Source organism: Rhinoraja longicauda, chromosome 1 (assembly GCF_053455715.1).
Source record: "Rhinoraja longicauda isolate Sanriku21f chromosome 1, sRhiLon1.1, whole genome shotgun sequence".
Taxonomy (NCBI): Eukaryota; Metazoa; Chordata; class Chondrichthyes; order Rajiformes; family Arhynchobatidae; genus Rhinoraja; species Rhinoraja longicauda.
Genome location: NC_135953.1, coordinates 51,642,219 through 51,666,848, shown reverse-complemented (window position 1 = coordinate 51,666,848; position 24,630 = coordinate 51,642,219). Strand labels below are relative to the sequence as shown.

General features: G+C 40.8%; 1 protein-coding gene across 1 annotated transcript in view; it reads left to right on the top strand.

The window, feature by feature from the left end:
• Positions 1 to 24,630, top strand: part of pde4d (phosphodiesterase 4D, cAMP-specific) — an 805,358-nt gene that overhangs the window by 36,179 nt on the left and 744,549 nt on the right. The window lies entirely within an intron of this gene.

The window sequence follows — 24,630 nt, the reverse complement described above, 5'->3', positions numbered from 1 at the left end:
GAGATAGATGAGGTACCAAAATACTTGAACAAGTCAGTTCATGTCGAGTATCCAGCTTGCCTTAATAAAAGAAGTTGGAGATATGGACCTGATTGGTGTGGAACTCTGGGGCAAAATGCCCAATGACTGGTGAGCTGCTTAGTTTGCTGATTGCACAACATCCAGTTTATGTTGTTTACTCCAGTTTGATCTTTGGCATAAGCCCCCAGCTGATCTATGCAAAGGCCTATCCATGTGGTTCATTCAGCCCCTGAATGTCCATGGCAGCCAGCGTAGGTAGCCCTGTCTGTTGAATCACTGACCATGATTAAGTCTTGCTGTTCATTGTGGCAGAATGGCCATCTCCCAGCTGTGACTTCATTTCAATTTCAGGCTCTTTCTATTTTCCCTTGGTACTTTAAAACAATAATTGCATTTATTTTCAAGTATAAAGGAACCACAAATGCCTTTGAATAAAATGTGGTATTTAAAAATAGAAATGAATCCCTGGGAAACCAACACAGCTTTACAAAGAAGGTTGAAGCTTTTTGGAGGGAGATCTAAAGCAAGAAGCTAAAAGCTGTTGAACTGTCCCGATGCAATGACATAGTTCCACCTGGATTGTGGGAGATAGGGATGTCCACAGATACAAAGGGTGGGAGACTACACTGGGATCTTGGGTTCTATACAGCACTCGGTAGAGCAGGAGAGCAGTGAGGTGCAGATCAGAATGTTCATTCAAAAGGCCATTTTAGACTTTAGAGATACAGCGTGGAAACAGGCCCTTCGGCCCACCGAGTCCACGCCGACTCTGCAGACTTTCAGCTGGAGCTGTGGGGTGCAGATAAGAATGATAGCAAAAAGGCCTTTTTGCTTGTCAACCACTAAATTCTGTAAATCCTGGCACTTATGCTGGTAACCAGTGCCCTAGAAGGTAGATGGTTCTGCTTAACCTTACAACTAGGATCTTACCAGTGGCAATATGGTGATAAATTCTATTATGCGTTAAATCTTTTCAGGATCTTGTGATGTGAAATTAGCAGGGACATTCTGTGTACACAAGTGTGATTGAACATGACACAGAATTTTTAAAAAATGTATTCAATATAGTTGCATACCTGATCATGAGAACTATGGCAATCATCTGGTTTAAACTGCCGAACTGTCTGCTCTGTATCTGCCACTTTGATAACTACTGTGAAATTGAAAATCTTATTTGGATTTAAAAAAATGTTTTGTGTATAAATTATGTATCTGAGACATTAATCATTTGAAATGAAATAGGCTGTACCTTAAGATAAAGTGGCCAATTTGCCAATGTAAATGAAACGACTCTACGAACAAGATAGATAAATTCTGCTTGCCATTTGACAGCAATTTAAGAGTGTACATATTTGTCAGCATTGACAATGATTACGAGGAACAGAGCTCATTAAGATGGTAACATTCAGGTTCGATCACGCTGAAATGGCCCATTCAGCTGATTTACTATTGCAATTGTTGGTGACATTGTTCCTGAGTGGGTGGAAATTATTAATGAATATTGTGGAGTTGGCGCTCATGACAATCAATACTTAAGAATTTGTATGGAAATATCCCTTTAAAGAGGAAATGCTGGTTTTGCGATCGTTGCTTGCAAGGACATTGTTTTGTCCTGATGACCAATTAAGTTAGGAGAAAAGCAAATTTTGCTAGGTTTTGTTAACTTCATAGCTTTGTCAAAAACAGTTTTCCTGTGCAAGGATGTTGTGAAAATGTGCTCAGACCACCTTGTATTCTACAGTATCTGCATCGATTAGAGTCAAAGGGTCATACAGCATGGAAACAGACCGTTTGGCCCAGCTTGCCTGTGCCAACCAAGGTGCCCCATCTTCATTAGTCCTACCGGTCTGCATTTGGCCTTTATCCCTCTAAACCTTTCTTATCTATCTACCTGTCCAAATGTCTTGTAAATGTTGTTATAGTTTCTGCCTTAGCTACCTCCTCCAGTACCTCGTTCCATACACCCACCATCCACTGGGTGGGAAAAGTTGCCTCTGTTCAGATTCCTATTGAATCTTTCTCATCTCACCTGGAACCCATGTCATCCGGATCTTTATTACCCTACTTTTTCTCCTTAATAAAATCACCTCTCGACCCAAAACATCACCCATTCCTTCTCTCCGGAGATGCTGCCGGACCCACTGTTACTCCAGCTTTTTGTGTCCCATCCTCTGACGCTCCAAGGAATACAGTCCTCGCCAGCCCAAGCTCTCGCTATAGCCTCCTCTATTATTTTCTTCTTTATGCGTATTTACGATAAATACAGCATAATGGCAAGAAAATTAAAATCAAATGGAAAAAGTGTAATGCGAACTCTGCTTTATTTCTTACACACTTGAACACTGGATATCAACCTCATTCGTTAGTTCCCAACCTCTGGGGTTCAAATATCAATGGTCGATCACCTGTACCATTACTCTCAGTGTTGCTATGTATAGGTTCAGAAGCTGTAAGAAAAACATAATCAAGACAATCATCAAATTTATTATTAGCATAAATGCTGTGTAGTTTTTTTTCTAACATTGTCATGATCGTCGCAAGGTAGAAATAGGAATCCAAGTTGGGTGGGCCTGAGATGGGTTGGAGGAAGCATATGCATATATGTAACTCCTGGATCTGATAATTGGTGGGATAAGGGCATCAGTAGTGTGGGCAGAGCCCCATTACAGTCACACTTTTACATCTTCCAGCAGTCCGAAAGCTAAAATCTATTTTTGAAAAGAACGCGAAGGAAAATAATACAAATAACTTCAGCAATCCTTAGTGTCGTTTTTTAGTTTAGTCTAGTTTATTGTCATGTGTCATGTCAATATTAGGCACAGTAAAAAGGTTTTTTTTGGTTGCGTACTACCTAATCAGTGGAAAGACTATACATAATTACATTCAAGCCATCATAATTTCAGCAATAGCAATGTAGTGATCTCTTCTCTTCATGTTTGAACTTCCCACTAAAACAGGAAAATCTGTGTAATGTTATTTATTTCCCATTTTATTGTTCTCGATATCTCACTATTTTTGTACTGATATATCAGCCAGATTCCAGAAAATCCTAAACCACAGAGGATAGTTCTGTTTTAAAAAATACTCTGAGAATTCTGAAGAATGATCATTGTCCTGAGATGTTAACTGTTTCTCTCCCTACAAATGCAGCCTGACCTTCTGAATAATTGCATGATTTTTTGTTTTTCTGTAAAATATATCAACAATGCAGCTGAATCTATGAACCATTTGTATTCTTTCAGCATACTTTGATTTCTGCTTGGCCTAGCTGCAATATTTTGGCTGCATTCCAGTTTGATGCACTATCATTAGAACATTTTAATGAAGTTGTGTCCCCATGGTTCTCCTCCAAGCAACCAGAAAATGTGGGTGGATTTGTAACAGCTCTGTGGAAGGTGATGGAAAATCAAATGGGTAACGCAGCATGTGCAACTATCTTGCTAATATCACAAGTTGTAACGTGTTCAAAACATTGCGTGCAGATCATGGAAAAACCTGTGAGATGAGCAAAAATTGGAAAGCATCAAATCTTCAAGCTATCCAAACTATGTTACCAAATTTATCATATGTTGGAACATTTCCTGTCACTGAGCAATCTTCAGGTTCAAATTCTTCATCTAATTATAAATTTTATCAATCACCCATCATCTAGATTCAAGGAATATGAGTAAGATGCACTAAAATAGGTAATGTTAAGGATAATCTAGTTTGTGGTTTAGTAATTGGAACAGGAGAGATTTAGAGCATTAAAATGGACCCAGTGGATGGGTACAAGTACAGCTTAAGCCTGCATGGGTCTGTCCTGCAAATGGATTGAATTCCGGTGAAGTCCAACCAGATTCATTCACTCCATGCAATATCCATAAATCGTTGAGAGTACTGGTTACAGCAAAGATCATTGATGCTGTCTGTCCCGCTGAGTTACTCCGGCTTTTTGTGTTTATCTTCAATACAAACTCATTACTGACAACACCTATAGTCAGGATCGAACCCGGGTCTCTGGCGCTGTAAGGCACCTAGCTGTGCAAATGCAATTGCTATGATGCCATCTTTGTGACAATGAGGAAAATTGCCCAATGATGCCTGTTCAAAAAAGCAGTAGGAATCTAATCCAGCTTATTGCTACCTGATCATTCTAATCTTAATCATCAGCAAAGTGAAGGAAGCCATAAATAGAGGTATCAAGCACCACTGATTCATCATTAAAGTGCTTCCCAGTAATGCCCAGTGTTTCTCGAGGGCGATTCATCCCCAGACCTTATCATAACCTTGGTTCAGATTGATGCACCAGTCATGAACTGATAAGCTTGGTCTGGACCAGTCATGGACTGATGAGCTTGGTCTGGACCAGTCATGGACTGATGAGCTTGGTCTGGACCAGTCATGGACTGATGAGCTTGGTCTGGACCAGTCATGGGCTGATAAGCTGAATTTGAGAGGTACATTCGGATTGATTGCCCATGACATCAAGGCAGCTCTTGGGGCATCAAGAAGCTCTGATACAAATGGAAAATGATTCCCTTTCATTCCAAGGCAGGAGAGGGTAGTTCCTATTATGTACGAAGGAAGATGCTTATGGCCACTGGTTCTGAATCCTGGAACTCCCCTGCTGATGAGCAGTGGGAGTATCCTCACCAAAATAATTGTAACTTTGCAATGAAACAGCTCATCACTATCTTCCTAAGGGCATTGGAGATGGGCAATAGATGTTGGTGATTCCAGCAATGCCTTGATCATTTAAAAAAATAAAAAATAACTGCAGATGCTGGAATCTGATAAGTAAGCAGTGTCTTGAGTCTCCACTCATTGCCCCTCAGTTTCTCCCTTCACCCACCCACCCCTCCTCCTGCCTGTCTTCATCGGCACATAATCCCCCTCCTCACCTGGTTCACTGGTTCCACCTATCATCTGGCAGTCACTGCATCACTCCTCTCTCCCACCTCTTTATAACTGATAATCTCTCCTCTACCCTCTCAATCCTGATGCAGAATTTTAATCCGAAACATCGGCCATCCCTTTGCCTCTGCAGATGCAGCTTGACCTGTTGAATTCTTCCTTCTTCTGTCCAGCTATGGAGTTTCATAATCGTGTCAAATTTTGCAAAGCAACAGGAAATATGATAATTCCCAGGTTTTTCAATTCCAATTCTTTCAGAAATCTGTTCTGTGTTTTCTGCTGTAGCTGACGAAGGATGAATCATTAAATAAGTTAATAGTGTTCCTGACCCACAATGTCATCACCCCATTTCCCTCCACAGAAGCCACCTGACCCCTGAGTTCCTCCAGCACTTTGCTTTTTTAAGCTGTTACTTTAATTTCACAGAAAATACACAGGTATGAGTTCAGTAATTACTTGTGTCCCTGATGGCTTTGATGAGTTACTCATTTTATATTTGACGTTTGTTGGAAACTTAAGTGAAGTAAAATGAGTGCCCAATTTTTCGATCTAATTTACAAGATGCATACAAGGAAGAAACTTTAGATGATATATTTTGAGTAAAATCTACAGTAGTGTAATGAAAGGTTTGTTTAGGCGAATGAGCCCAACTGATACATTCTTATTTTCTGAATGATTTATTTCTGAAATAAATCATCCATGTTTCAAGCTGACATCAGCAAAGTAATTTCACTGATTAGTTAAATTAAAAGTACATTGGCCATGTTCAATATACTTCCCACAGTGCTGAACGATACATATGTTATTGTGAACAATTACAAAATATCAAAATATTAATTCGTAAAAACCAAAAAGTAGATTTTCTGGTAATACCTCAAAGTTCACCTTCAGACTTTCATTTTATTGCTTTTTATTTGCCGCACATAGACAGGTAAATGTATTGAATATACATACTGTAGGTCAAGTTGTAAATACTTCAATACAGTTTAGTGCTGTCACATTTACAGTATATATGAATGAACAATTCTCCAGGCAATATGCTTTAAAAAAAAAATTGTTGGTTACCTTTTTGATTCCTAGTTGACCTTTAATCTCCAACGTTCTGTGAAATTGTAAACATTGACTCTGAAGTTCGACATGTAATCTTTATTGTGCCTCAGGGAGTCAAATGTGACACACTGGAGAGCAGGTCTGGGCAAATCTGACGGATAGAATGTCCATTAAAAGGGTTGTGATCCGTATGTTACACCTGGTCTCTCTTCCAGTGGGGGCTCTGCCAGTAGTTTTATAAAATCCTTTTGCAAAGTAAATGTCGAATAATAAGTGACAACTCAGTGCGATCTTAAACACAATAAAACTAGGATTAACGGCTATTGGAAAGACTTTATTTCAGAAAAAACTGATGGGCTGAGATTGGCATCTTCCTCAATACCCCACGACGATTTATTTCTATGTTAGTCAATGGAAATTAAAATAAGTCTTAAAATAGGTCAATGTGTAATATGGGCAATCAAACCAATCCCATCAGATACAATACAATATCTTTATTGTCATTGTACAAGTACAACAAGATTAAGAATGCCACTTCCATATCGATGCTAATAAATAAATCACGGTGAAAACAAAAACAACAAAAGGGAGGGGGGGGGGGGAAAGAAACAAGATAAATTGCAAAAAAAGGTTCATGCAGGGTCAGTTGTGCCAGATGACCCTGGGGGCAGAGACAGATCATGGGCGGCTCTCAGCAGGACCGATTCAGAGCAGCTATAGATCTAGGAATAAAGCTGTTTCTTAGTCTGGAGGTGCGGCCATAGAAGGCTTTGTAACGTCTGCCAGATGGAAGTAGTTCAAATAGACGGTGGCATGGGTGTGTGGAGTCATTGTAAAATTAGATGCTGGTGGTTTTCCTGAGGCAGCGTGCGTTGTAGATGTCCTCCAGGGCTGGGAGCTGTATCCCAATGATCCTCTGCGCTCTGCAGACGACCCGCTGAACAGCTCTCCTATCCGCTGCTGTGCAGCTGAGATACCGCACATAGATGCCGTATGTCAGTATGCTCTCTGTGGTGCAGCGGTAGAAGGCCATCAGTAACTGTTGGGGCAGACCGGCCGTTCTCAGGAAAAACAGCCATTGCTGTGCTTTCTTGACTAGTGCAGCGGTGTTAGTGGACCATGTGAGGTCCTCTGAAATATGTGTGCCCAGAAACCTGAAGCTGGACACTCTCACCACTCTATCCCCGTTGATGAAGACTGGAGCGTATTCCGCATTCTGTGACTTTCTAAAGTTGATAATTAACTCCTTGGTCTTAGATGTGTTTAGGGACAGGTTGTTCTCTAAGCACCAGCTCGCCAGGTTCTGCACCTCCGCTCTGTAGGCTGATTCATCGCCGTTGGAGATCAGCCCGATCACCGTTGTGTCATCTGCAAATTTGACGATGGTGTTGGTGGCGAATGCAAAAACACAGTCATGTGTGAAGAGGGAGTAGAGGATAGGGCTCAATACACAACCCTAAGGGTGGTAGTGGAGGACAGGTGGAGGGCCATTTTCACTGCCTGAGGGCGCTCCGTCAGGAAATTCAGGATCCAGTTGCATGTTGACGAGCTGAGGTCTAGTTGGTGGAGTTTGGAGGTGAGCGTAGTGGGGATGACAGTATTGAAGGCAGAGCTATAGTCTATAAATAGCATCCTCACGTATGTGCCCTATCTCTCCAGGTGAGTCAGGACAGTATGAAGAGCCAGAGAGGTGGTGTAGATTAAAATTACTTCTTAAGAATCTATTTTGTGACTTTTCACTGCATTTTCATGCCCTGTAGTCTGAAATTTATCTCGGGTACTGGTTGCAAGTTGAATCAGGAGATAAAATTGGCGTGTCACAAATGTAATGCTACGGTGGTTATGGGAGATTTCAACATGCAGGTAGACTGGGAAAATCAGGTTGGAAATGGACCCCAGGAAAGAGAGTTTGTAGAGTGCCTTCGAGATGGATTCTTAGAACAGCTTGTACTGGAGCCTACCAGGGAGAAGGCAATTCTGGATTTAGTGTTGTGTAATGATCCTGATCTGATAAGGGGACTAGAGGTAAAAGAGCCATTAGGAGGCAGTGATCACAACATGATAAGTTTTACTCTGCAAATGGAAAGGCAGAAGGGAAAATCGGAAGTGTCAGTATTACAGTATAGCAAAGGGGATTACAGAGGCATGAGGCAGGAGCTGGCCAAAATTGACTGGAAGGGGGCCCTAGCAGGGAAGACGGTAGAACAGCAATGGCAGGTATTCCTGGGAATAATGCAGAGGTTGCAGGATCAATTTATCCCAAAGAGGCGGAAAGACTCTAAGGGGAGTAAGAGACACCTGTGGCTGACAAGGGAAGTCAAGGACAGCATAAAAATTAAGGAGAGGAAGTATGACATAGCAAAGAGAAGTGGGAAGACAGAGGATTGGGACTCTTTTAAAGAGCAACAAAAGTTAACTAAAAAGGCAATACGGGGAGAAAAGATGTGGTACGAGGGTAAACTAGCCAATAATATAAAGGAGGATAGCAAAAGTTTTTTTAGGTACGTGAAGAGGAAAAAAATAGTCAAGGCAAATGTGGGTCCCTTGAAGACAGAAGCAGGGGAATTTATTATGGGGAACAAAGAAATGGCAGACGAGTTAAACCGTTACTTTGGATCTGTCTTTACTGAGGAAGATACACACAATCTCCCAAATGTTCTAGGGGCCGGAGAACCTAGGGTGATGGAGGAACTGAAGGAAATCCACATTAGGCAGGAAATGGTTTTGGGTAGACCGATGGGACTGAAGGCTGATAAATCCCCAGGGCCTGATGGTCTGCATCCCAGGGTACTTAAGGAGGTGGCTGTAGAAATAGTGGAAGCATTGGAGATCATTTTTCAATGTTCTATAGATTCAGGATGAGTTCCTGTGGATTGGAGGATAGCAAATGTTATCCCACTTTTTAAGAAAGGAGGGAGAGAGAAAACGGGTAATTATAGACCAGTTAGTCTGACATCAGTGGTGGGGAAGATGCTGGAGTCAATTATAAAAGACGAAATTGCTGAGCATTTGGATAGCAGCAACAGGATCATTCCGAGTCAGCATGGATTTACGAAGGGGAAATCATGCTTGACAAATCTACTGGAATTTTTTGAGGATGTAACTAGGAAAATTGACAGGGGAGAGTCAGTGGATGTGGTGTACCTCGACTTTCAGAAAGCCTTCGACAAGGTCCCACATAGGAGATTAGTGGGTAAAATTAGAGCACATGGTATTGGGGGTAGGGTACTGACATGGATAGAAAATTGGTTGACAGACAGAAAGCAAAGAGTGGGGATAAATGGGTCCCTTTCGGAATGGCAGGCAGTGACCAGTGGGGTACCGCAAGGTTCGGTGCTGGGACCCCAGCTATTTACGATATACATTAATGACTTAGATGAAGGGATTAAAAGTGCCATTAGCAAATTTGCAGATGATACTAAGCTGGGGGGTAGTGTGAATTGTGAGGAAGATGCAATAAGGCTGCAGGGTGACTTGGACAGGTTGTGTGAGTGGGCGGATACATGGCAGATGCAGTTTAATGTAGATAAGCGTGAGGTTATTCACTTTGGAAGTAAGAATAGAAAGGCAGATTATTATCTGAATGGTGTCAAGTTAGGAAGAGGGGATGTTCAACGAGATCTGGGTGTCCTAGTGCTTCAGTCACTGAAAGGAAGCATGCAGGTACAGCAGGCAGTGAAGAAAGCCAATGGAATGTTGGCCTTCATAACAAGAGGAGTTGAGTATAGGAGCAAAGAGGTCCTTCTACAGTTGTACCGGGCCCTGGTGAGACCGCACCTGGAGTACTGTGTGCAGTTTTGGTCTCCAAATTTGAGGAAGGATATTCTTGCTATTGAGGGCGTGCAGCGTAGGTTCACTAGGTTAATTCCCGGAATGGCGGGACTGTCATATGTTGAAAGGCTGGAGCAATTAGGCTTGTATACACTGGAATTTAGAAGGATGAGGGGGGATCTTATTGAAACATATAAGATAATTAGGGGATTGGACACATTAGAGGCAAGAAACATGTTCCCAATGTTGGGGGAGTCCAGAACAAGGAGCCACAGTTTAAGAATAAGGGGTAGGCCATTTAGAACGGAGATGAGGAAGAACTTTTTCAGTCAGAGAGTGGTGAAGGTGTGGAATTCTCTGCCTCAGAAGGCAGTGGAGGCCAGTTCGTTGGATGCTTTCAAGAGAGAGCTGGATAGAGCTCTTAAGGATAGCGGAGTGAGGGGGTATGGGGAGAAGGCAGGAACGGGGTACTGATTGAGAGTGATCAGCCATGATCGCATTGAATGGCGGTGCTGGCTCAAAGGGCTGAATGGCCTACTCCTGCACCTATTGTCTGTTGTCTATTGTCTATTGTTAAAAAGAAAAATGGGAAATATTTAAAATAGGCTATTGATTTGCAATATTTTCTGAGTTAAATTCCACAGACTTTGTATCATATGGCACAGGGTAGGATTTATTTTTAATGATGAGGCTTATCTAGGATTTTGTATCACATGAACATAGACCATAAGACAAAGGAGCGGACTTAGGCGATTTGGCCCATCGAGGCTGCTCCACATGACTTCTTGATTGTTCTTCACGATTTTGCTTATATTAGGGCCAAGTTCCACAGACACCAGGAAGTCAAAAGCAGGTCCAATGCAGGCTGAGGATCATGTGCTGGGACATCTGACTGCTTGCTTCATTGCCGGATTCAGCATTGAGTCCAACACTGAAGCAATTACTCCCTGAAGGGACATTCTAGATACCCTTTACTTCCGTTTCCCAACGATGTGCCAGACAGGACCGACGAAGGAACATGACTCTTAGTTGAATAGATTCACTGATCCTGTGGTTGTAAAGTAAGTGGAGATATTTGCTCAACTTACTTTATTTAAATGATTTTTGTTACTTGTTATTGAAATAAATGTGTTAAATTATTTTGGTGTTGATGTTTTTGAAAATTTTAACATTTCAAACTATGTAAATCTGATAGACTAGTTTTCATACCTAAGAAATTTGAAAACTATTGAAGTGCCTTCTTACAGCCTCTAATGGGAGGCAAGTTTGGGCGGCACGGTAGCGCAGCGGTAGAGTTGCTGCTTTACAGCGAATGCAGCGCCGGAGACTCAGGTTCGATCCTGACTACGGGTGCTGCACTGTAAGGAGTTTGTACGTTCTCCCCGTGACCTGCGTGGGTTTTCTCCGAGATCTTCGGTTTCCTCCCACACTCCAAAGACGTACAGGTATGTAGGTTAATTGACTGGGTAAATGTAAAAATTGTCCCTAGTGGGTGTAGGATAGTGTTAATGTACGGGGATCACTGGGCGGCACGGACTTGGAAGGCCGAAAAGGCCTGTTTCCGGCTGTATATATATGATATGATATGATATGATATGAAGTTGTGAAAATGTGTTGGGGCATTGCAGGGATCGGTCTAAGATCAAACTGTCACAGACCCAGCTCTGCTTTTGCCATCCATCACACAAGGGTTGAGATGGGATGAAGTAGTCATTTCCTTCAGCAATTTGTTTTTGCACTGTGTACATGCAGGTGGCCATAAACCACAGGGCAGTAGGTCAAGTATGGAATGTCTTTGAAGTTCAGAATTCTATAGTTTTCATTATACACATTTGAAACCAAATCAACAAAGATGATAGTCAATTCAATCTGTTCCCATCTATCTTACTTCTATGTAATGCTTTTAAAAAAAGCCCAAACAAAAAGTTAGCTAGGTTAATGAATATTAAAATATCCCATTGATTTACATATTTTATCTAACTAACTCTTCCTGATTTCTTGCATCCTCCTCGTTAAATTCTTAGTTTGGTCTTATTTCTGAATTTGACAATATCATATTGCAAGAAATCACTGCTTTTCCCATCACGCCAGCATTCAGAGTCTGAAAATCTCAGCATCTCTAATATAACCTCAGCATAACTCCAATGAGAATGAAGTGGAGGTGTTGTATCTGATCGGATCTGATCTATATTCTAATTAAATGTTTCTGATTTTAGCAAGGTGGAACTTCTGCCTATCCAGAAATTAGTGTGACAAGGGGATCTGCCACAGATGGAGCATCTGGCCCCAGAGTTTCTGCAATCTAATTTGGGAGAAACCTAACATCCCCTGACTCTCAGTCTGAAAAAGGGTCTCAACCCGAAGCATCACCTATTCCTTTTCTCCAGAGATGCTGTCTGACCCGCTGAGTTACTCCAGCTTTTTGTGTCTATCTTTAGTTTGAACCAAAATCTACAGTTCCTTCCTACACATCCTGTTGAAAAATGTGTGTTCCACTGGGAGGTGAAGACTGGAGTGTACCCATACCCATACCTATATTGCATGCCAGGCTAATTGAACAAAGAAGGTTATCACAGATCCATTTCAGCCACCATCACTCTTGGCTGGATATTACTCTATCTTGGAGAAGAGAATACCCTTGATAATTAAAATGCCTGCTTGGACTAAGTAAACTGAGGAACTTTCCATAAATCTTGGCAGAATTGTTGACCACATATGGCTTCCAGTCATTCACTTTTTCTGCCCCACTGGTTTAAGTTTAATTAGCTCTCTCTTAACGTCAAACTTTTTGTCTGGCTAACTCTAAGTGTGCTCAATGAAGTGGCAATTGTTCAAAGTGCGTGTTCATGCTGCTTTGAATGGAACTTTTTCCAAATTATTTTAAATGTGTTTCCTTCTAAATGGAGCCAATACATTTAGTTTGCACTGGATAGCATTTTAAGTGCCAGATTAATCTTGGTATTGACTGGGAAAAATGTGTTTACATTTTTTTAGAGTATATTCATTATGAGAATTATTGTGCCGCACTTCCTATTTCGAAAATGTAGTTCTATCTGCCATAACATTTAAATGAAATATTGTCCCCAAATTAAGGCTGAGGAGCTCTGAAATTGCTTGTGAGTTATTTCAATGTAAATGCCTCAAATAAATTTTCAAATGTGTAAGTGCATTACAGTATTTAAATTAAGATAAATAATATATACTTTCCTATTATCTTTATTTTAAATGAGTTTTTAATATATTTAATTTTACATCCAAGGATCTCAGCTGTATGTTTGTGTCAGGTTACTGGCAGAAATGTAATCGTGTGAAGCTTTTTTATTCAACATTATATGAATAAGATTAATTTTTATTTCCCGAGTGTAACATAATCATGGATGGGATACATTTAGAGGGATGTGGGTCAAACGCAGACAAATCGGACCAGCTTAAACGGGAGTCTTGCTCGACATGAATCGAAGGGCCATTTCCATGCTATACTTTTGATCGTTTCAGTGTCAGATGAACGAATGAATGAATGAATGAATGATTGAATAAGTTTATTGGCCAAGTATGTGCATATACAAGGAATGTGCCTTGTATATGCACATACTTGGCCAATATCTTACTCCTCTAGATCTCACTTCTCTAGATATTCTGCAAACCAGATTTGATCAGGAATTGTGCTCATGTTGATGACGCCTTCTTTGCATCGATGTGGCCTTCTAACAACAATAATACCCCTCCCCACACCGTGTCCCCCTTTGTTCTCCTACCGTCCCTCATGGCAATCCCCTCACACTGGGCCCTCCATTATTTGTCATGCGGTCCCCCTATGCTGGGTCCCCATTGTCTTCCTCTCCCCCCCCTCATGCTCATCGACTGTTGATCGCGGTTCGATTGCGAGGCCTCACTGCTGCTGAGGCTCCTGTTGCCGCCGAGGCTCCTGTTGCCGCCAAAGCCCCACCACCGCCGAGACTCACACTGCCACTGAGGCCCCACCACCGCCGAGGCCCCACCACCGCCGAGGCCCCACCACCGCCGAGGCCCCACCACCGCCGAGGCCCCACCACCGCCGAGGCCCCACCACCGCCGAGGCCCCACCACCGCCGAGGCCCCACCTCCGCCGTGGCCCCACCACCGCCGAAGCCGCACCTCCGCCGAGGCCCCACCACCGCCGAAGCCCCACCACCGCCGAAGCCCCACCACCGCCGAAGCTCCACCACCGCCGAGGCCCCACCACCGCCGAGGCCCCACCACCGCCGAGACTCACGCTGCCACTGAGGCCCCACCACCGCCGAGGCCCCCGCTGCCACTGAGGCTCACGCTGCCGCCGAGGCTCATACTGCTGTTAAGTCTCATTGTGGATGATATTGTAACCTCAACCATGCATTCAATCTACCTTTTACCCCCTTCTTCATCAAAACATCCATCTATCTCAGACTGAAACTTCCACCAGCCTTTGAGGCAGTGATTTCATAATTCTCTGAGACCCCATGTTCTGGATCATGACATAAGAGGAAACATCCTCTCCCTGTTAATCTTATAAAGACTGCTCTAAATCTTATATTTTTTAACTAAGTATCCTCTCATACTTCTAATTGCCACTGGATACAAACCTAACAACAGGTTTGCAGATGCTGGAACTTGGAGCAAAAAAACAAACGGCTGGAGGAATTCAGCAAGTCATTCAGCCAGACGGAAAAGTCGACGTTTTGGTTTGAAACCCTGTATTAAGACTGGGAACACTGAGGGAGAATGGCCAGTATAAAAGGGAGAGGGGGAGGTGAGGAAGGGGCTGGTAGGATGGGTGGACCTAGGTGGAATAAAGGCTGATGGATTTTCATAACTGGAGGCTCGAGGTACAAATGCTGTGCTCTGATAAGTAAATAAGTTGATAAGTGGAACCATATAATAGAGGGCTGATGGGGAGATGGAACGAGATGGGGGAGTGGGTGTGAGACACAATAGAAGCAAATGTGCAGGTAACAGGTGGATAGCATGAGATGGGGGAAGGGGAGCAAAAATAGGTGATGGAGGGTGCTGCAGGGGCATATGGAAAAAAGAGTGTGGGATAAACTTAGTGAATCAGAAGAAGAGAGAAAGAGGGAGGAACACAGGAGGAGAATGTTACCTGGGATTGAAAAATTCAATGTTCATGCCATAATGCTCTAGGCAAAGCCTTTCTAAATCAAAGACTTGAATTACCTGTGTAATTGGACTACTCTGCTCATTAAACTCATGGCTTGACTTAAATTCCAAATTTCTGGATCATCCCCAGTAAAGCTCTGGGATTTTTCTCAATTTACCTCTTGTCATGGCATTAAAGAGGTCTAATTTTCTTGAAGGAGAATCACTGTAAATTTGTAAGGCAGAGGTAGACAGACACCCAATAAGCCAGTTGCTGTGGGTGGACCGCCATAAATGCCGAGTTTAGGTTACAATCAGTTGAGCCGCAATCTTATTAAAAGTGCGATCTGGGGGAAAAAGGCTGAGTGGCCTATTCCAACTGGGCATTCATATGTTTGTCAAAGAAAAGACATTTAAATAGCTGATGGATATGCAAGTAATGGGAGGGATATAGATCAGTTGCAGGCAGAGGAGAATAACTTGGCATCATGATCAGCACCGACATTGCGGGCTGAAGGGCCAGATCCTGTGCTGAACATTTCTGTTCTATGTTCTTAAAGTTCTGGAAGCACACTCCCCTGTTCCCTGCACAGCTGTTAGATAATGTTATAGCTTATTGTTTTAGTTATCAAGACCGCTTGTGGAATTACTTTCGAGTCATTGTGCGAGTTAATGACACCAATAAACATAATGGCCAATGGTTCAATCTCTGCAATTAATGCATATGTTAATTAATAGAGATGGAACACTGAGCTGTGTAAGGAGCTCTTAGAAATAGCTCTCCTCTGTATCATGCCATTCTCATTACTGGCATCGCTTCTGAATATCACTTAGTGTAACTGGGTTCCAATTCAGGCAATACATATTACTATATAAATATTATAATCAAAAAGCAAACATTACAGTACTCTGCATCCCTGTGCACCATGTCACTAAAGTAATTGACATTGATTTGGGATTCATAACAACATCACATGAGCAGGTTTAATGGTTTTTAGACTGTACTGAATTGGAAGGCTTAACAGTGGACCGTCTGACATTAGATCTCAGTAAAATAATGTTACAAATGCCTCTGGAAAAGTGTTTCTAGTTGGAGTGAAATGCTCAATAGTGCCTTGACCACAGTAGGAATAACTCGTCAAACTGTCCTTTTGTTTTGGTGGTAGAAGCAATGCAAACTGAGTTGTCATGTCGGTTTGTTTTTCAAGCTATTGTTATCTATGCAATGATTGTTCATCTCTAAATTAATCATACTTCAGATGATTCTGCACTCACATTTCAGGGCCAATGTTGATTCACCATTCATCTTTCAGAGTGCCATTAAGCCAAGTGATTATGAGACAATGATGAACAATAGTGTTTCCCTACTTCGGATACTCAGAATATTTATTATACATGAATCTCTTCAGCATTACAAAAGAGGCCTCCCCTTCATGGTCAGGAAGGTTTGAGTTATTGTATTGCATTGATTTCAGAAGATCCTTCAAATTCCCTAACCTATCATTTACCTTCTACATTTGAATGAGAGGACATCATAACAATAGAACATAAAACTGTACAATGCATTTGCATATCTCTTAGTTGTTTAGTTTAATTTAAAGATACAGCGTGAAAACAGGCTCTTCGGCCCACCGAGTACGCACCAACCAGTGATACCTGCACACTAACAAGATCCTTCACACACGAAGGACAATTTACAATTTTACCAAAGCCAATTAACCTAAAAACCTGTACATCTTTGGAGTGTGGGATGAAACCGGAACACCGGGAGAAAACCCACGCAGGTCACGGGGAGAATGTACAAACTCCGGTACGAAGAATTTACATGCCTTCTGCTTCTGCCTCCATGGGCATCTGTACAATGGAAGTTGTAGTGCATCCTTTCACTTCTGTGGGTGCACTCTACAAAAGTGTTCGAATGCTCCAAAAGCAGAGACATTGAATTCCTAGGGAAATGTATTTCTGCCTTCCACTGATTATTGATTATTTCTTCAGCTATGACTTTATACAGTGAAACTGTTCAGAACTTTGTAGTTTGTTTCATGAGTTTAAAAAATCATTCAAACAATATATTGACCATGTTTTCAACTTGAAAACTTCCATTTCACACACTACACAATCCCAATATATCCTGGAGCATCCCGGACTGCATTTTGTTCACAAAAGTACATTGAAGTTAAATGTAATACCAGCGCTTGAAGCACCATTGACTGGAAGCTAGTAAATTCAAAGCAAAGTTAAGTTACCCATTGATAATCAGAAGTTATACGTTCATCCAGAAGATGCAAGATATTTTCTGCATGGTCACACAGTGAAATAAAATTCCCTGAAATTGTACAACAAAATTTTGCCTCAGTTTAAATGAAAACCAGTCTTGGGATATGGCAACACTTTACCAGCCTTTCTAGTCTGTATTTCAGTTAGGCTAAAGATGTAATTTTTAGTCCATGTCATGAGCCTTCCTTTATCATCATTTCTATCTCCCCACTGGTCAATGGCTAAAGTTGATCAGAATATGAAACTTTGTCATCCTGTTCATGTTCAGTTTTGAAGTTAAATTCATCACCAGATTATGTGATTCATCTTCCCACAATGTCCTTGACTCACTCCATTGCTTTTCAATGAACACCACTGAAATACTAAGACTGGGTCCACGCTCAGATATGCTCAATCTGCTTCTGTTATTGCAGGCAAAATACTACTTAAAGACATTAGAATTCTTAGCCAACCAGATAGTCAATTTAATTTGTTTCCTCCCCTATTTCCTTGTTATTGTTTCAAAATATAATGATTTTTACCATTTGGTTCCCCCATTGATATATAGACAATAGACAACAGGTGCAGGAGTAGGCCCTTCGAGCCAGCACTTCCGTTCAATGTGATCATGGCTGATCATTCACAATCAGTACCCCGTTCCTGCCTTCTCCCCATACCCCCTGACTCCGCTATCTTTAAGAGCTCTATCTAGCTCTCTCTTGAATGCATCCAGAGAATTGGCCTCCACTGCCTTCTGAGGCAGAGAATTCAACAGATTTACAACTCTCTGACTGAAAAGGTTTTTCCTCATCTCCGTTCTAAATGGCCTACCCCTTATCCTTAAACTGTGGCCCCTGGTTCTGGACTCTCCCAACATTGGGAACATGTTTCCTGCCTCTAACGTGTCTAATCCCTTAATAATCTTATATGTTTCAATAAGATCCCCTCTCATCCTTCTAAATTCCTGTGTATACCAGCCTAGTCGCTCCAGTCTTTCAACATATGACAGTCCCGCCATTCCGGGAATTAACCTAGTGAACCTACGCTGCACTCCCTCAATAGCAGGAATGTCCTTCCTCAAATTTGGAGACCAAAACTGCACACAATACTCCAGGTGCGGTCTCACCAGGGCCCTGTACAACTGCAGAATGACCTCTTTGCTCCTATACTCAACTCCTCATGTCATAAAGGCCAACATGCCATTAGCTTTCTTTACTGCCTGCTGTACCTGCATGCTAACTTTAAGTGACTGATGAACAAGGACACCCAGATCTGTTTGTACTTCCCCATTTCCTAACTTGACACCATTCAGATAATAATATGTCTTCCTGTTCTTATCACCAAAGTGGATAACCTCACATTTATCCACATTAAGCTGCATCTGCCATGCATCTGTCCACTCACACAACCTGTCCATGTCACCCTGCAACCTCATAGTATCCTCCTCACAGTTCACACTGCCACCCAGCTTCGTGTCATCCGCAAATTTGCTAATGTTACTTTTAATCCCTTCATCTAAGTCATTAATGTATATTGTAAATAGTTGCGGTCCCAGCACCGAGCCTTGCGGTACCCCACTAGTTACTGCCTGCCATTCTGAAAGGGACCCGTTAATCCCCACTCTTTGTTTCCTGTCTGCCAACCAATTTTTTATCCATGTCAGCACCCTACCCCCAATACCATGTGTTCTAATCTTGCCCACTAATCTCCTATGTGGAACCTTATCAAAAGCTTTCTGAAAGTCCAGGTACACTACATCCACCGGCTCTCCCTTGTCCATTTTCCTAGTTACATCCTAAAAAAATTCCAGAAGATTAGTCAAGCATGATTTCCCCTTCATAAATCCATGCTGACAACGATCCTGTTACTGCTATCCAAATGTTCCGCAATTTCTTCTTTTATAATTGACTCCAGCATCTTCCCCACCACTGATGTCAGGCTAACTGGTCTATAATTTCCCGTTTTCTCTCCCCCTCCTTTCTTAAAAAGTGGGATAACATTAGCTACACTCCAATCCACAGGAACTGATCCTGAATCTATAGAACATTGGAAAATGATCACCAATGCGTCCACGATTTCTAGAGCCACCTCCTTAAGTACCCTGGGATGCAGGCCATCAGGCCCTGAGGATTTATCAGCCTTCAGTCCCATCAGTCTACCCAAAAACATTTCCTGCCTAATGTGAATTTCCTTCAGTTCCTCAGTCTAGGACCTCTGTCCACTAGTGCATCTGGGAGATTGTTGGTGTCTTCCTTAGTGAAGACAGATCCAAAGTACCTGTTCAACTCATCTGCAATTTTTTTGTTCCCCATAATAAATTCGCCTGTTTCTGTCTTCAAGGGACCCACATTTGCCTTAACTATTTTTTTCCTCTTCACATACCTAAAGAAGCTTTTAGTATCCTCCTTTATATTCTTGACTAACTTACCTTCGTACCTCATCTTTTCTCCCCGTATTGCCTCTTTAGTTATCTTCTGTTAAAAGAGTCCCAATCCTCTGGCTTCCCGCTCATCATTGCTATGTTATACTTCTTCTCCTTTATTTTTATACTGCCCTTGACTTCCCTTGTCAGCCATGGTTGCCTCTTATTCCCCTTAGAATCTTTCTTCCTCTTTGGAATGAACTGATCCTGCACCTTCTGTATTATTCCCAGAAATACCTGTCATTGTTGTTCCACCGTCTTCCCTGCTAGGGTGTCTTTCCAGTCAACTCTGGCCAGCTCCTCTCTCATTCCTCCATAGTCCCCCTTACTCAACTGCAATACTGACACTTCCAATTTTCCCTTCTCTCTCTCAAATTGTAGATTAAAACGTATCATATTATGATCACTATTAGAAGACTTAGGGAGGATCTTATTGAAACATATAAAATTCTTAAGGGGTTGGAGAGGCTAGATGCGGGAAGATTGTTCCCGATGTTGGGGAAGTCCAGAACCAGGGGTCACAGCTTAAGGATAAGGGGGAAGTCTTTTAGGACCGAGATGAGAAAACATTTCTTCACACAGAGAGTGGTGAGTCTATGGAATTCTTTGCCACAGAAGGTAGTTGAGGCCAGTTCATTGGCTATATTTAAGAGGGAGTTAGATGTGGCCCTTGTGGCTAAAGGGATCAGGGGGTATGGAGAGAAGGCAGGTACAGGTTACTGAGCTGGATGATCAGCCATGATCATATTGAATGGCGGTGCAGGCTCGAAGGGCCGAATGGCCTACTCCTGCACCTATTTTCTATGTTTCTATGTTTCTACCTCCTATCTGTGAGGTTCATGGCAATTAGAAAAGCAATTTTAGAGTCTTTAGACTTTAAAGATACAGGCGGAAACAGGCCCTTCGGCCCACCGTGTCTGCGCCAACCACGTTCAACCCATACATTAGTACTGTTCTACACACTAGACCATTTACCGCAAATTATTTCTGAAGATCAGAGAGGTTTTATTAAAAATTGTTACTTTAACATTAGGAGATTAATGAATATTTTGTACACTGCTTCAAATAGAATTCCAGAATGTGTCATTTCACTTGTTGCTGAGAAGGCATTTGACAGAGTGGAATGAGAGTACTTATTCAATACATTTGAAAAATTTAAGATTGGTCCAAAATTTATCTCTTGGATCAAGCTGATATATCATAAACCTCAGGCTTCTGTACTTACCAATAATCAGAGATTCCCTTTCTTTACGCTCTTTCAAGCTACTAGACAGGGCTGTCCTTTAAGCCCTTTATTGTTTGATATTGCTTTGGAACTTTTGGCTATTGCTCTTAGGGAATCCCCCAATATTTTTTGGTATTGTCTGTGGGAATAAGACATATAAACCATCTCTCTACGCAGATGATCTGTTATTATATATTTCTAATCCAGAGAAATCTATTCCTGCAATAATAGTTTTACTTAATCAATTTAGTAGTTTTTCTGGTTATAAATTAAATCTTAGTAAGAGTGAGCTTTTTCCATTAAACAATCAAATTTCAAATTATGGACAGTTTCCATTTAGATTGACTACTGACTGTTTTACTTATTTAGGTATTAAGATTACCAAGAAACACAAGGACCAATTTAAAGTCAATTTTACGCCCTTAATTGACCATGTCAGACAACAGTTTACTGAATGGTCACCAATGTCCTTATCCCTAATCGTCCGAATCAGTGCTATTAAAATGATTATTCTACCTAAATGTTTATATTTATTTCAGATGATACCTATTTTTATTTCTAAATCTTTTTTTGATATTATTGATTCAAAATTTTCTTCATATATATGGCAGAATAAAAATCCAGACTAAGTAAAAAATAGTTACAGAAATTAAAAAAAGATGGTGGTTTGGCATTGCCGAACCTTATATTTTATTATTGGGCAGTTAATGCTCGTTATTTAACGTTTTGGACAAAAGATTTAGAGGATAACCAATGTCCAAGATGGATAAATCTTGAACTTGAATCTATGCAGGGGTTATCATTGACCTCTATCCTAGGGGCCTCATTACCTTTTACAATTACAAGATTGAATAAATATATTATTAACCCAATAATAAGACACACATTGCGAATATGGTTTCAATTTCGTAAGTTTTTTGGATTGAATAATTTTATCTTATCGAGTCCTATCATATCTAATTTTTTATTTCAACCCTCCAGTAATGATCAAGCCTTTCTGCTATGGAAGAGGAAGGGATTAGTATCTTTTTGTGATTTGTTTTTAGACAGTTGTTTTATGTCTTTTGAACAACTGTCCAATAAATATAATTTGCCTAATTCACATTTTTATAGGTATTTGCAAATTAGACATTTTATGAAGGCTACTTTAACCTCTTTTCCGTTATCACATCAAACCAAAATGACAGAAAAAATGTTACACTTGAACCCTTATCAGAAAGGTTTAATATCGACGATCAATGAGTTGATTTTGAAATTACAAGTAGGGTACATCTGATAAAATTAAGAATGATTGGGAAAGAGAACTTCAAATTTCTTTACCTATCGAGAAATGGGAGAGGATTCTTCAATTAGTCAATACCTCTTCAATGTGTGCAAGACACGCTCTGATACCATTTAAGGTGGTTCACAGAGCACATATGTCAAAAGATAAGTTAGCGCGTTTTTATAGTTGTATAAATCCTACTTGTGATAGATGTAATTCTGAAGTGGCTTCGCTGACTCATATGTTTTGGTCTTGCCCACTTTTGGGAAAAAATTGGAAAGAAATTTTTGATACTATTTCTGTAGATTTAGGTATTGATTTATAACCTCATCCTATCACTGCAATTTTTGGGCTACCAATGTTAGATTCTATTCATCTGTCCCTTTCAGCCCGTCGGTTGATTGTTTTTACTACATTAATTGCCAGAAGATCTATTTTATTTAAATGGAAAGACTCTAATCCTCCGACCACACTCCATTGGTATTCTGAAATGATATCATGTTTAAATTTAGAAAAAATTAGGAGTGATATTGTTGAACCCTCGGTTAAATTTGATAGGACTTGGGGAAGCTTTATTAAATATTTTCACACAATATAAGTTGTTCCCTCTCCAGCCGTAATAATATTTTTTTACCTTTATTTGGTGGAACGGATTTGACGACAAACAGGGGTCTTAACTGTTGAAATTTTTTGCAGCCCAGATTCTGAAACTGGATTTATATTTAGGTTACATTTGTTGTTAATGTAATTCTGATCCTTATGTATTAATATAACTGTTATGCTTATCATTTTTTGAAATTTAATAAAAAGATTTGAAAAAAAAAGAAAGAATCTTTCTTCCTCTTTGGAATGAACTGATCCTGCACCTTCTGTACTATTCCCAGAAATACCTGCCATTGTTGTTCCACCGCCTTCCCTGCTAGGGTATCTTTCCAGTCAACTCTGGCCAGCTCCTCTCTCAATCCTTCATAGTCCCCCTTGCTCAACTGCAATACTGACACTTCGGATTTTCCCTTCTCTCTCTCAAATTGTAGATTAAAACTTATTATATTATGATCACTACCTCCTATCTGTGAGGTTCATGGCAATTAGAAAAGCAATTTTAGATACAGGCGGAAACAGGCCCTTCGGCCCACCATGTCTGCGCCAACCACGTTCAACCCATACATTAGCACTATTCTACACACTAGAGACCATTTACAATTTTTCTGAACCCAATTAACCTACAAATCCGCACGTCTTTGGAATGTGGGAGCAAACCGGAGCTCCCAGGGAAAACCCACGCGGTCACAGGGAGAATGTGCAAACTCCATAACGACAGCACCCGTAGTTAGGATTGAACCCGTGTCCCAGGCGCTGTAATGCAGCAACTTTACCACTGCGCCACTGTGCCGCCCTTTCATTACAATTAGAGAGTGAAATAAATTTTACACCTGAGCTTAATTTTAGCCATGTTCCACATCAGCTAAAATGCACAAAGCCATTTAAAAACATCATATATCAGAACTCGCTTTAAACCCGATTGTTTTTCTGCCTTTCATTATAATATATTTTGTAACAAGTAGAGTATTTCTATTTGCAAACATTCACTTACATATGACTAAATAAATTCAGAAGCATACAAGGTTAATGCTTAATTTATTAAATTGAAGTATTCAGTTTTCGATCTGTTTTCAAATTATTTTGCAGCCAATTGAAAATAATGACTGGATATGAGTCAGACTAATTTTGCTGCCCTTTTGCTGCGAGAACAAGTTATTATGTAGGTCAAATTTTATTTGTTGAGAGGGTGGATTATAAACACCATAGCAACATTAAATTAAACTAAGATATTAAGAAGCTTTGAAATGATGGCTGATGTTTTGATTTAATTATTGTCTATAGCACAAATTAATTCATATATAAATCCATTTGTTATTGTGATACATTTTCCCCCAGATATGAGCCACAATACTGTGATTAAATTTAAAAATAATTAAATGCTGACAATCTAATTTCCATCCACAATATTAGAAAAATGATGCATATGGAAGAATTTTTAAATTAAATTTGGAGCTGATAATAAAAATCAGAAAGGCTGCAACTAAATTAATACAAGGTTTGAATACATATGTATATTGAGTATTCAGGGGTATTAGGGGATTCTTTAGCCTCTGCTAATGAGTAGGATTGCGAATGAATGGAGGAGGGAGTTGTGTTAAATGTGGTAACATTTTGGAGCCTTGGAAATCAATATATGCTCGCTGGCTTGTGTTTAACTTGAATGTGAGAGTCTGCGTGTGGGAAGCCTCCTTAAGAGAGGTGAAGAGCCACCTGGAAACCAAACCATGGACAAAGTGGGATTGAAAGGAGCCTGGAGAGTGACAAAGGTAATCCAGGTCTTCTACATAAAAGTTGTCATGGTAGAGAGTGTAGCAATCTTGGCAGCTAATTACACTTTGCAGCTTTCCACGGTCACATCGCGACATGTTCTACTTTTGCTGTTATATGGTGATACTGAGATGAAGACTACGCACAACAACAGCAAGAGTGTCAAGAACAGTATCAGGCTACTCTTTGCTCACCTGTGGCAGAACATAAGTGTTCCATCAGAGTGATCAAACTTGCAGAAGGCAA